We start from the raw sequence: 13,012 nt of genomic DNA, 5'->3' as shown, positions 1-13,012 counted from the left end.
CGTCAGTCTGCGGACTGAAAGGTCCCAGGTTCGATTCCGGTCAAGGGCATTTACCTTGGTTGCGGGCACGTCCCCAGTAGGGGGTGTGCAGGAGGCAGCTGATTGATGTTTCTCTCTCATTGATGTTTCTAACTCTCTATCCCTCTCCCTTCCTCTCTGTAAAAAATCAATAAAATATATTTTTTTAAAAATAAATAAATAAAAATAAAAATCTAAATTATTTTACTTGTAACAAGGCTGTATGACATTACACAATGAATTTAGTACTCTGAATTTCAATTTCCATACATATAAAATTAAAAAAATACTAATTGTGCTACTTCTAAGATGTGCTTAGAGTCAAAGAATATACTGTGTAAATATTACATGCATATATATTTGCATGTGCAAATATTATATATGCATATGCAACTAATAAGTAAACTTAATGAATTAACTACCCATTTGTCAAGAACTTCATAAAAACCCATTAACATTATTAAAAGCATTCCTTATTAACTAAAGAAATTGGGGAAATGGTCCTACTTTATGGGCAAACTTTTAACTATAACTAATGAAGAGAAACACATGTGGTATCTTTCTCTAAAGTGCTTCAAAGAACTCTAGAAATGGTATTTCAGTATTCAAAGAAATAAATTTTAAAAGTATTATTTGAAAAAAAAATCTGAAGAGTTTTTGCATTAAAATAATTTTCCCTTTCCATGAAAGGACACTTTATCTATTTCAAAGTTAAAAGCATGAACATTGATCAAAAGGCATACTTAATAGCAGACAGAATAAATAAAATTGAATTCCTTAGCTATTCTTTTCAAGAATCCCCAAAGGTTATGAGTAATAAAAAGCACTTTTTGTACTGAATCAAATGTCAGAACATTTACTTAGCTTCCACATTTCATGCAGCACTTATTCAAAACCTTTTAAATGACAGGACTATAAATTATAACACTCTCCTAAAATAAATTTAACCTCTTTACTAGGAACCTAGAAAAAAAACTATTTTTAAAAACTAATCAAATTGTTCGTCCTTAAAACTTAAACTCAGTATACTTTGGGCCCCACTGGGAAAATTGCTACCTATTTGATTTACATTATTTCAACATGAATATATTTGGCTTGGACATTAAATGAAATTTTTTACCCTTGAAACAAGCAAGCTTCATTTTCTTCTCAAACAAGAAAAAGCAAGCTGCCAGAAAAATAACTGCTACTCTAAACTTGCTCCAACTTTTCGTAACAGACCTAGATTCCCTGAAATGTATAATATGGCTGGTAGGAGGGATGTTTTAAAATTTGTTTTAATGAGTAATATAGTCATCTGGTTTAAAATTCAAATGAGTTCAAAAAGGTTTAGAGAGTTTACCTTTCACTCCTTTCTCACTGAACCAACACTTAATTCCTTTATATCCTTCCAGAAGAATTTTATGTATATACAAAAAACCAAGTATCCCATTTATACCCCTTTTCACACAAATGCTAACATACAATCACACTGATCTGCAATTGTTCTAAAAATGTACCTAGGAAACTGTTTTATCCTAGTGGTTCTCACATATTTTGGTCTCAGGAACTCTTTACACTCTTGCTACATATGGCTAGAGGCTACCAAATTGGACATCGCAGATGTGAAATGCAAACAAGTTCCACAATTTCTTATTTATATCCCTCATCTACCTACACCCCATCCCCATCCCACCAAAATGATACAGGAAAAATTAAGAATATGTGCTTTTAGGAGAGAAACCAAGATGGCGGCATAGGTAAGCACCTAATGCTGCCTCGCACAATTATTTCAAAACTACAACTAAAAGACAGAACAGACACCATCCAGAACCACAGGAAAGCTGGCTGAGTGGAAATTCTACAACTAGAAGGAAAAAGAAAAGCTCACAGAGAATTGGAGGTATGGTAAAGGGTCTTTGTGCGCGCAGAGAGGAAGAGCGGCTGAGAGCCTGGCTGACTTTCTCTGGCGGGAGGGGGAAGGAAGCCCCCGACTGCACTGAACCCCAGTTCCGACTGCACTGAACCCCAGTTCCGGGCGAAACCCCATGGACCCAGGCTCATACAGGGGGAGTCTGGACTGTCAGGTAGAGAGAAAGGCACCAGGAGACTCGGAGACCCGGGGGAGACCTGGGGGAGCCCCGGCTGGCAGGGGTCTGGAGGCATGCGCACCAGTGTGCACAAAGACTGCGGAGGTTGCCACAGGCTTTCCCTAGCAGAAGGGAGTCGGAAGCTCCTGACTGCACTGAACCCCAGTTCTGACTGCACTGAACCGCAGTTCTAGGCGAGCCCCTGGGAATCCACGCTCTTACGGGGGGAATCTGGACTCTCGGGCGGAGACTCGGGAGCCAGGGAAGGCAGAGGTCTGGAGGCGCACGCGTGCAAGGGCAAGGCTGATGGGAAGCCGAGACTGTCTGCTCCACCCTGAGACTCCACCCCATCCAAGCTGAGCACAGAGGCTTTTGCAATTTGGCAAGTCTAATCCTATAAGGCTGTCTCCAGCACCGAACTTCTCCCAGCATATACACAGCTGATCCTCACAGCCAACTGGCCTGGAGGTCAATTCCTCCCAGTGATACCAACAACAAACAAGACTTAACTACAACAAGGCTGTACACACAGTCCACAAAGGGGTGCACCAAGAGTGTCCACCTCAGGTTAACTCGGGAGGCCGACCCACTGGGCCATATTGGAAACCTAGCACACAAAGCTACCCTACCAACTCAGGGAAGAGGTGAAAATGCGGCAACAAAGAAACAGATCACAAACGAAAGAAATGGAGGAAAACAAACGACTGGATATAGAATTCAAAACCACGGTTATAAGGCTTTTCAAGAATATCCTAGAAAAGGCCGATAAATATAACAAGACCCTCAAAGATATGAAAAAGGACCAACTAGAAATTAAACATACACTGACTGAAATAAAAAATATTATACAGAGACCCAAAAACAGACTAGAGGAACACAAGAATCAAGTCAAAGAATTGAAATACAAAGAAGCAAAAAACACTCAACTGAAAAAGCAAAAAGAAAAAAAATCCAAAAAGTTGAAGATAGTGTAAGAAGCCTCTGGGACAACTTCAAGCGTACCAACATCAGAATTATGGGGGTGCCAGAAGAAGAGAGAGAGCAAGATACTGAAAACCTATTTGAAGAAATAATGACTGAAAACTTCCCCCACCTGATGAAAGAAATAGACTTACAAGTCCAGGAAGCGCACAGAACCCAAAACAAAAGGAATCCAAAGAGGACCACACCAAGACACATCATAATTAAAATGCCAAGAGCAAAAGACAAAGAGAGAATATTAAAAGCAGCAAGAGAAAAACAGTTAATTACCTATAAGGGAGCACCCATACGATTGTCAGCTGATTTCTCAACAGAAACTATGCAGGCCAGACGGGAGTGGCAAGAAATTTTCAATGTGATGAATAGCAAGAACCTACAACCAAGATTACTCTACCCAGCAAAGCTATCATTCAGAATTGAAGGTCAGATAAAGAGCTTCACAGATAAGAAAAAGCTAAAGGAGTTCATCACCACCAAACCAGTATTATATGAAATGCTGGAAGGTATTCTTAAAGAAGAGGAAGAAGAAAAAAGTAAAGATAAAAATTATGAACAACAAATACATATCTATCAACAAGTGAATCTAAAAATCAAGTGAATTAAAAACCTGAGGAACAGAATAATCTGGTGAATATAATAGAATCAGGGGCATAGAAAGGGAGTGGACTGATAATTCTCAGGGGGAAAAGGATATGGGGGGATTCAGGAAGAGACTGGACAAAAATCACACACCTATGGATGAGGACAGTGGGGGGGAGGTAAGGGCAGAAGGTGGGGTGAGAACCGGATGGAGGGGAGCTATGGGGGGAAAAAGGAGAAACAACTGTAATAATCTGAATAAAGATTTATTAAAAAAAAAAAGAATATGTGCTTTTATGTTCATAAAAACACTCCTGTTTTCTTTAAATAATGATTTTTCCATGTTAAAATGAAATAGGGAAGAAAGAGGGTGGGAGGGAAGGATATAACAAACACTACAAGAGCACTAACATCTATCTTTACAGAAGTAATGCACGTTCACTAAAACTTTTAAAAGTTAAAAATGCAATTATAGAAAAATAACCACTACTAACATCGGGTAGATAACTACCATTAACATGTTCTTCTATTCTTGTGTCAGTGCGTGTAACAAATATGGAATTCCATTATTTTGTAATCTGCTTTTATCACTCAGCTACATGTCATCATTTACCAGGTCAAGTATATTTCTACAACATAATTTTAATAACTGTCTGGACACACCATTGTCTATTTCATCAGTCCCACTTCAGTGGATTCTTAAACTGTGATTTGCTGTTTGTATTACCCAGGTTTGCCTGGATACTTCTAGCCCAGAGCACGTAAGGGGGGCAAATGTGAGTAGCTTCAGCAACAACACAGTCTTATATTTAAACATAAGATGGCACCACTCCGTGCTTAAGAGCAAGAACAGCTTCGGGATCAATGGTTCTTCGATAGCCCAGTGACTCTCAAAGACTGCAGCTCTCAGCTCTCCAAATCGCCTGAAGAACTTGTAAATGACAGATTCCTTTGCCACACTCCAAAGTCCTGACTCAGAAACTTTCCAGAAGCTATATTTTTAATGAGAACTTCAGGGGATTCTTTAAACAGCTGTTCTGGCAGCTGTTCAGCATTTAGAAATGTCCACTTCAAAGGAAAGAGGAGCTCTAAGGGAAGGAAGTCTAGAGAATTCAAGAGAAGGCTGAGCAGTAATCACCATGCAACACAAGACATTGACTGCACGGCAATAGTGACAATTTAGCTGCCCATTACACTGAAGTCAGTAAAAACATGGTACACTAACATTTCAACATTAGTATTAAGACTGTAAGTGAATTTTTTCTGTAAATTTAACAGTTTCTTGACTTATCAAATTCAGTGATTATAAAGTTATTAAAATGGAACAGTGAAGTGCCTCCTCCACTTAGAATGCAGAAATTCTTGAGAACATCAGTCCCACACTTATGATTGTATTTTTTTAAAAAGTCTTGTTAACCTACTAATCTATCTTTGGACCTGAAGTCTCTGCATTGTCCATACGCCCAACCAAGTGAAATGAATTCTAAAGAGTGACAAGCTCCCCTAAGGAAAGAAAGAATATCCCAACTGCTTCTCCTTTGGTGATGGCAGCCATAAAAGCTGGCAAGAAAACCATAGCAGTTGAATGAAACATTAAAGGCCAAGTGTGAGCTAACAGCACAGAATCCCCCAGAGCCTCACACAAGGGCAGTCCCCACCTAGTCACCAGCTCTTTTCCATGGGTTTCCACTGGGCCTTTGAGAGAAGACTGAAGGCAGTGAAAGAGATGTGAGAGTCACCCTCTGTGGCACAGAAGTGCCACGGTTTGAAGATGGGGCAGAAGTACCTGAAGAAGCCCATGCATGCTCTGCACCTACTGGAGTTGAAAAGGTGGTGATTAGCTGCCAATGGAAGACATAAACAAAAGCTGCAAGTACCCTGGACCCTACTCAGATACAAAGCAAAAGTCATTTGCTGAAGGGAAGAGGTGACCCACCTACACCTGGTGACCCTTCTCTGATCTAAGGCAAAAACTGTCTACTGCTGGAGGTAACCCTCCAGCCCTCCTGTCACCAGCAAAGGTCAGTTACCAAAAATTAAGAAACACCAAAAAATCGCCCTAGCCGGTTTGGCTCAGTGAATAGAGTGTCAGCCTACGGACTGAAGGGTCCTGGGTTAGATTCCGGTCAAGGGCACATGCCCGGGTTGTAGGTTCAGTCCCCAGTAGGGGACATGCAGGAGGCAGCCGATCCGTGATTCTCTCTCATCATGGATGCTTCTATCTCTCTCTCTCCCTTCCTCTCTCTGAAATCAATAAAATTATATTTAAAAAAGAAAAGAAACACCAAAAAATCAAGAAACTATAACCCAATGTCAAGAATTAAAGAGTCAACAAAGTCTAGATGCAAAGATGCCCACAAACTGTAACTGTCTTTAAATTACTCTGATTAATATACGTAATGACCTGGCAGAAAAGGTATACAACATCCAGAAAAAGGTGGGGAATTTCAGCAAATTGAAGGGTTTTTTTTTTAAGTCAAATGGAAATGCTAAAAATTCTCCAATTTTATTTTAAATCTTTTAACATTCTAGAAATTCCTTTTTTAAAAATCTGCCTCTACATGACTAACTTTAGCAAAACAATGTACAATATGCTTTTAGTCTAACTGGCTTATTCCATGACTTTCCAGAACAAGAGCATTCTACCAACGGACAAACGTGTCAAGGCTCCAGAAGCAACATAAATTACACCTGAGGCTGACAAAGATGCTACATAAAAATGGAATTCCCTCCCAGATACATGTGACATTCCATTCTCATTCCTGCTGTGAAGACAGTTTCCATAGTAGACTATCCAAAAAATGGTAAATTCTCTAGAAGGTAAATGAACCACAGGAGCCTTAAGCTAAAACATACATATTAGATGCTTCTCAGGTAATTTGTAAGAATGAGCTTCTCATTAAAGGTAACAATAAAGAAGTCAAAGGGAGTCCAGAAGACGCTTCTCTCTTGACTCTCAAAGTTAACTGCTCCTGTTATTACTACCAGTATGATACGGACATTCCTTCCTCTTTTATTTCTAAAATAAGACTTTCCTCGTTTTCCAAATGGCTTAAAGAGTAAAATGAATTAAAGTCTAACCTCTGTAATCCGGGATTCCTTCAGCGTATCCATATAACAAGGAGATAAATCAGGCTCTAATCCTAGTTTTTAAACTGACTGGCTAGATGACACAGAGCAGTTACAAAAGGCCCAAGGATTACCTCATTCAGAAAATACCCAAAGAAGTCGGGTGGACTAGGAAAACTTCTCACTTTCCTATATACTTCATTTCTTAACACTTGGTGCAATCTACCACCTTAACCCTATTTGCTTATTTTTTAAAGAAAACTTTTTCCTTAGATCTTTTCCAATTTAAGAACATAACTGTCTCAAAACAAAAAGTTTTAAAAAGAGCATAACTCATAATTGTATTGTGTTCACTGTGACAATAAACAACAGCAAATAACTGTTCTTTATTTAAGTGATCTGACTCTCTTGCTCATCCCAGATTTCATTTTCTGAGTTCAGGATGCTGTTTGAACTAACCAAGTAGATGGTTCTAGTAATCTCAGCTGTAAAGCTACCAAATGCCGTTTATCAACTCGTAAGTACTTTAGTAGATTTCTCCTTGGGATCTGGCGTTATGTTAAGCCGATGAGGAGAAAACACTGTCCCTTCCTTCAAAGGATAGTACACTTACAGGGTGTCTCATTGGCCAATTCTGAGACAAGAATAACTTTGCTGTAACAACTGCTTTAAGATCTAGTTTGGATTAATAAACAGACCTCCAAATAACTTACTCAGAAAAAAATTTCAGTAGAACATGCATGTGAAGAATTGGCAACAATGTTTATTTTACTAGAAAACTATGTAAAAAGGGTAACAAGCAACTTTCTTATTATCTAAAATCTCCCTCACTCTAGCAAGGCATAAATACCATATTTGGGGAAATGAACGTTTTTAAAAATACTTTTTAGTTCAACAGGTGTAAATATTATAGCCTTTAGAAAATACACAAGACAAGTTGAGCTATGCTGCCACCCACCGGACAAAACACAAATAGCAAAGCAACCCTTGCTCTGATTTTAAGCCCCTAGGCCAGTGGTCGGCAAACTCATTGTCAACAGAGCCAAATACCAACAGTACAATTGAAATTTCCTTTGAGAGCCCAATTTTTTAAACTTAAACTTCTTCTAACGCCACTTCTTCAAAATAGACTCGCCCAGGCCGTGGTATTTTGTGGAAGAGCCACACTCAAGGGGCCAAAGAGCCGCATGTGGCTCGCGAGCCACGGTTTGCCGGACCACTGACCTAGAGAATCTGGCTGTTTGTTGGCAATTTGGAGGTGTCTCTGAAGAGTGAATCAAAGTTAACTAATACTGACTGATTGTGGTTTATTTTTCTATTAATTTCCATTAATATAATAAATAAACTGACTTGAGAGTCAAATTATATTTAATTCAATCAAGATATATTTATCTTTAAACACATAAAAATACTCCAATTTTTTTATTAAATGAAAGGTTAACATGTAATTAGTTAACTTCTTTTTCATTAAAATAGTTGACAAATACTCATTTAAACTATTCTAAATTCAGCCCTGTTTGAGAATAAAAATTGCAACATTTTCCTTTTCCACCTATCGTTGTGGTCTGTCCTCCTCAGGATCCTGAACTCAGGTTAGTCCTATTGGTGCTATTCCTAACACTTGAATGTTACTATCCCGGCCAGGAAACCAAATCTCTGAACACTGTTTATTGGGGGTAATGTACAGTGCTAAGTTCCAAACTACTGACAAAGAAACTGTTGCTAGTGGATTCCTAACTATAAAGCTACTAGAACAAAACATCAGAACATTTTTATTTGGTAAAAGTAAAAATATAGTCTCAATTCAATAAAATGAATTAACATATACCATAGATTTATCAACATTATATGGGGAGAGTATGTCTCACAACTGCTCTAGTGACTTCCAAATTCAGATGTATACAAAAATAATAAAAACGTGGAAGTGTCATTTAAGACAGTTTTAAGAGTGCAGGATGTTATTTACATTCATCAAATTCAATTACCCAAATGGTAGTTGGGTAAAACAAGATATTCTAAATATTGTAAATTCAAATATGTATTATGTCAATCAAAAACAACCCCCAAAATCTCAGTGACTTAAAATAACATAGCCTGGATAAACAAGATGTGGTATTTATAATAATAAAAGCGTAATATGCTAATTAGACCAGACATCCTTCCGGATGACCTTCCGGAAACCACAGCGGGCGGGGATGAGGCAGAGGGTGCCGCTGTGGCAGTGGGGGACGAGCCCCCTTGCATGAATTTCATGCTTCAGGCCTCTAGTAACTATTTAATGGAATGTTATTCAGCCATAAAAAGAAATGAACTATTAATCATGCCATAAACGTGAACGAACCTTGAAAAGTTAATTAAGCCAGACACAAAAGGCCACATTTTGTCTGATTCCTTTTCTATGAAATGTCCAGAATAGGCAAATCCACAGAGACAGAAAGTAGATTAGTGGTAGTCAGTGGCTATGAGGAGGAAAGAATAGGGAGTGACTGCTAATGAGTACTGGGCTGTTAGTCTGGGGTGACTAAAATGTTCTGAAATTAGTGGTGATGGTTACACAACTTTGTGACCATATTAAAAACTAATACTGACTGATTGTACACTTTAAAAAGGTGAATGTGTCCTGGCTGATGTGGCTCAGCTGGGTGAGTCGTCCCAAGCACCATGAGGCTGAGGTTCAATTCCCAATCAAGGCCTATGCCCAAGTTGCAGGTTCGATCCCTGGTAGAGGGTGTGCAGGAGGCAGCTGATCAGTATTTCTTTCTCATATGAATGTTTCTCTCTCTTTCCTCTCCCTTTCTCTCTAAAATCAATAAAAACTTACTTTACAGAACAAAAAAGGTGAATGTCAGGACATGTGAATTATACCTCAATTAAAATAAAAATTTTAAATGAACTAAAAAATTAAGAGAAAATGTATAGCAAATCTTTCTTTCTCGCTCATGTTACATGCCCATCTTGAGGGTCTGCTCCATGTCAGACTTACTCAGAGATTCAGGTTAAGGGTGACTCTACCAACTAGAATACCTGGGAGGTTAAGGAATCATGGAAAATTGCACAGCCGAACTCAAAGGCTTCAGATTTTGGGGTACATACTTCACTTTCACTCACAATTCATAGACAAAGTAAGTCACTTGGCCAAGTTTAAATTCAATGGGATAGAGAAGTACTCTTACCATGTATCCAGAAGGAGGATAATTAGAAGCATTGGGTCAATAGTATTAACACTAATATATTTATCAATGAGTTCTTAACGTGGCTCAAAACTAAAACAGACCAAGGGAAAACTATAAAGTCAGGATTCTTACCCTCAAGAAGCTCAGTGTGGCAAAGGTGACATCTGCTTGATAACTAAATATATGCCAAAGTGCTAAACTAAGGACTATAGTAGCAATACAAATAAAGTAATACAGAAGCAAAAAGGAGAAGGTGATTAATTAAGTCTATCAGGAATAGTGAAGTTAAAAGTTGGGCAAACCCTAAAAGACAAGTAGAATGTCCCCTCTTCGGAGAAGGAAGGGAGGAAAAGTAGAGGCAAAAGAAACCACTGTTCCCAGTGGCTATTCCATGCAAACAGCCTGTCTTGGCACATGCTGCAGACTTTCCTAAAGTTTCTCAAACAAGCAGCACCTGGCCTCGGCAAGCCAACTACCTCTCGTTAAGTGGGCCCAGTCCCGGCACTAGTGGCAGGTGGCCTCGGTTTGCAGCTTGGTCTCTTCTTAGCACCTCCGAGCCAAGCACAAGCAGCAGCCATCTGGAGATCACTTTGTAGCTCATGCAAGGTGGCCCCGGGCAGAGCACAAGTGGCAGATGACCTTGGCCTGAACCTACCAGGAAGCCCCAGAACCAGCACAACTGATGGACAGCTTCAGACCACCTCCTAACCTCCTCCACAAGGGACACACTCAAAGGGTGGACGCAACAGGCAACAGAGCCCCGGTGAAGCTCCCTGGGTTTGATCCCTGCACAGCTGATCCTCCACGGTGGTTATAGTCAGTCCTTGTAGCCAATCCAGCCCGAGGGTAAAGCCCTCCCATTGAGATGCCAACAGCAATCAAGGCTTAATTTCAACAGGAAAGTGTACATAGTGTACGGGGGGAGGGGAAAGGAGGCAGGGGACTTGGAATGCCCAGCTCAGGTGACTGGGAAGGCTGTGCTACTAGACCCTACAGGACAACAACTATATAAAGCCACACTACCAAGCACAGAAGACATAGCAAGTCTACCTAATACATAGAAACAAACCCAGAGTCAGCCAAAATAAGGAAACAAAGACACATGGCCCAAATGAAAAAACAAACAATATTCCAGGGGGGAAAAACTAAACAAAATGTAGACAAGCAATCTACTAGATGCAAAGTTCAAAAACAATGGTTATAAGGATGGTCAATGAACTTAGTAAGAACTGCAATAAAGATAAAAACATAAAAACAAAAATAGAACACATAAAGAACCAGTCAGAAATAAAGAATACACTAACTGAAATAAAAAATACATTACAGAAAAACAACAGTGGATCAAATCAGAGATTTGGAAGATAAGGAAACAGAAAACACCCAATCAGGATAACAAAAAAAAAATCCAAAAAAGTAGATAGTATAAGGAGCCTCTGGGACAACTTCAAGCATATCAATATTTGCATAATGGGGATGCAGGAAGGAGAAGAGAGCATGATACTGAAAACTTATGTGAAAAAATCATGATGAAAAACTCCCTTAACCTGGTGAAGGAAATACACATACAAGTATAGGAAGCACAGAGTGTCCCAAACAAGATAAACAAGAAGAGGCCCACACCAAGAGACATCATAATTATAATGCCAAAAGTTAAAGACAAAGAGAGAATCTTAAAAGCAGCAAGAGAAAAGCAGTTAGTTATCTACAAGAGAGCTCCCATAAGAATGACAGCTGATATCTCAACAGCAACTTTGCAGAACAGAAGGGATTGGCACAAAATATTCAAAGGGATGAAAAGCAAAGACCTACAACCAAGATTACCCAGCAAAGCTATCCTTTAAAATCAAAGGACAGACAGAGAGTTTCCCAGACAAGAAAAAGCTAACGGAGTTCATCACCACCAAACCAGTATTACAAGAAATTTTAAAGGGTCTTCTTTAAGAAGATGAAGAAAGAATATAAAAAATATGAATAATAAAATGGCAATATATACATATCTATCAACAATTACTTTAAATGAAAATAGGCTAAATGCTCCAATCAAAAAAATCTATGGAGGCTGAATCGATAACAAACAAGACAAGACCCTTACATATGCTGTCTATAAGAGACTCACTTCAAAAGGGATGGAAAAAGATATTTCATGAAGATGGAAACAAAAAAAAAGCTGGGGTAGCAATACTTAGGCCAAACAAAATAGATCTAAAAAACAAATTAAATGAACAAGCATAACAGAAACAGAGTCATAAAGAACATTTTGACAGTTGCCAGAGAAGAGGGGGTTGGGGATGATGGGTGAAAGGGTGAAGGCATTAAGTACAAATTGGTAATTACAGAATAGTTATGAGGATGTAAAACACAGCACAGGAAATATAGTCAATAATATTGTAATAACTATGTATGGTGTCAGATCAGTACTAGATTTATAAGGGTGATCACTTCGTAAGTTATATAATGTCTATCCCCTAGGTTGTATGACTGTAATTAATATAATAGCGTATGTCAACTGTAACTGAAAAATATAAAATTATTTAAAGAAAAAAAAAGAATTAGTAGGTAAACCTTTCAAAGCTATAATGCACATCAGGGGTTTCATCTACAATTTATAGATAATACCTAGGTACTAAATATATTTGTTAAATGAATAAAGATCTTGTATTTAGTGGCAAAAAGATGAAGAAAACACTTTACACTAACAACAGGAAAAGTATATATTTGGCTATGATAAACAATGCTCTGGCTATAATTAAGAAAAAAAAAGAAAGCTACTTAGTAAAACAGTTGGGGCTAAATAAGACTAAGATAACTCAGCACACAGATAAGTAAAGAACAATATCTAAGCCCAAAGCACACCCCAGCACTTTCTAGAAACTGTGGCTATTTCAAAATTGCTGGAGTACTTCCCAACTGTGGAGTGGATCCATAATTTATTGCTGAGTGACTTTCCTATACATCATGTTACTTCTACTCCAGTACTAAAATGTGATCTGGCCCTGGCATAAAAATAGTACTTGACCTTCAAGCACTGGAAACCTTACTGAGGCAGACAGAGATGTTGGGGGGATCAAGAGGCCAAGTGTTTTCTTAAACAGAGTATTTTCTACAACTTGCCCCAGATTTTAC

At 38.6% G+C, this 13,012-nt stretch overlaps 1 protein-coding gene across 1 annotated transcript in view; it reads right to left on the bottom strand.

The window, feature by feature from the left end:
• The window catches only part of CACUL1 (CDK2 associated cullin domain 1), a 48,207-nt gene that overhangs the window by 20,940 nt on the left and 14,255 nt on the right, over nt 1-13,012 (bottom strand). The gene's annotated exons all lie outside the window — the stretch shown is intronic.

This window comes from Plecotus auritus, assembly GCF_963455305.1.
Source record: "Plecotus auritus genome assembly, chromosome: 9".
Lineage (NCBI taxonomy): Eukaryota > Metazoa > Chordata > Mammalia > Chiroptera > Vespertilionidae > Plecotus > Plecotus auritus.
The sequence above is the reverse complement of the archived record's forward strand: the minus strand, read 5'-3'. Positions and strand labels throughout refer to the sequence as shown.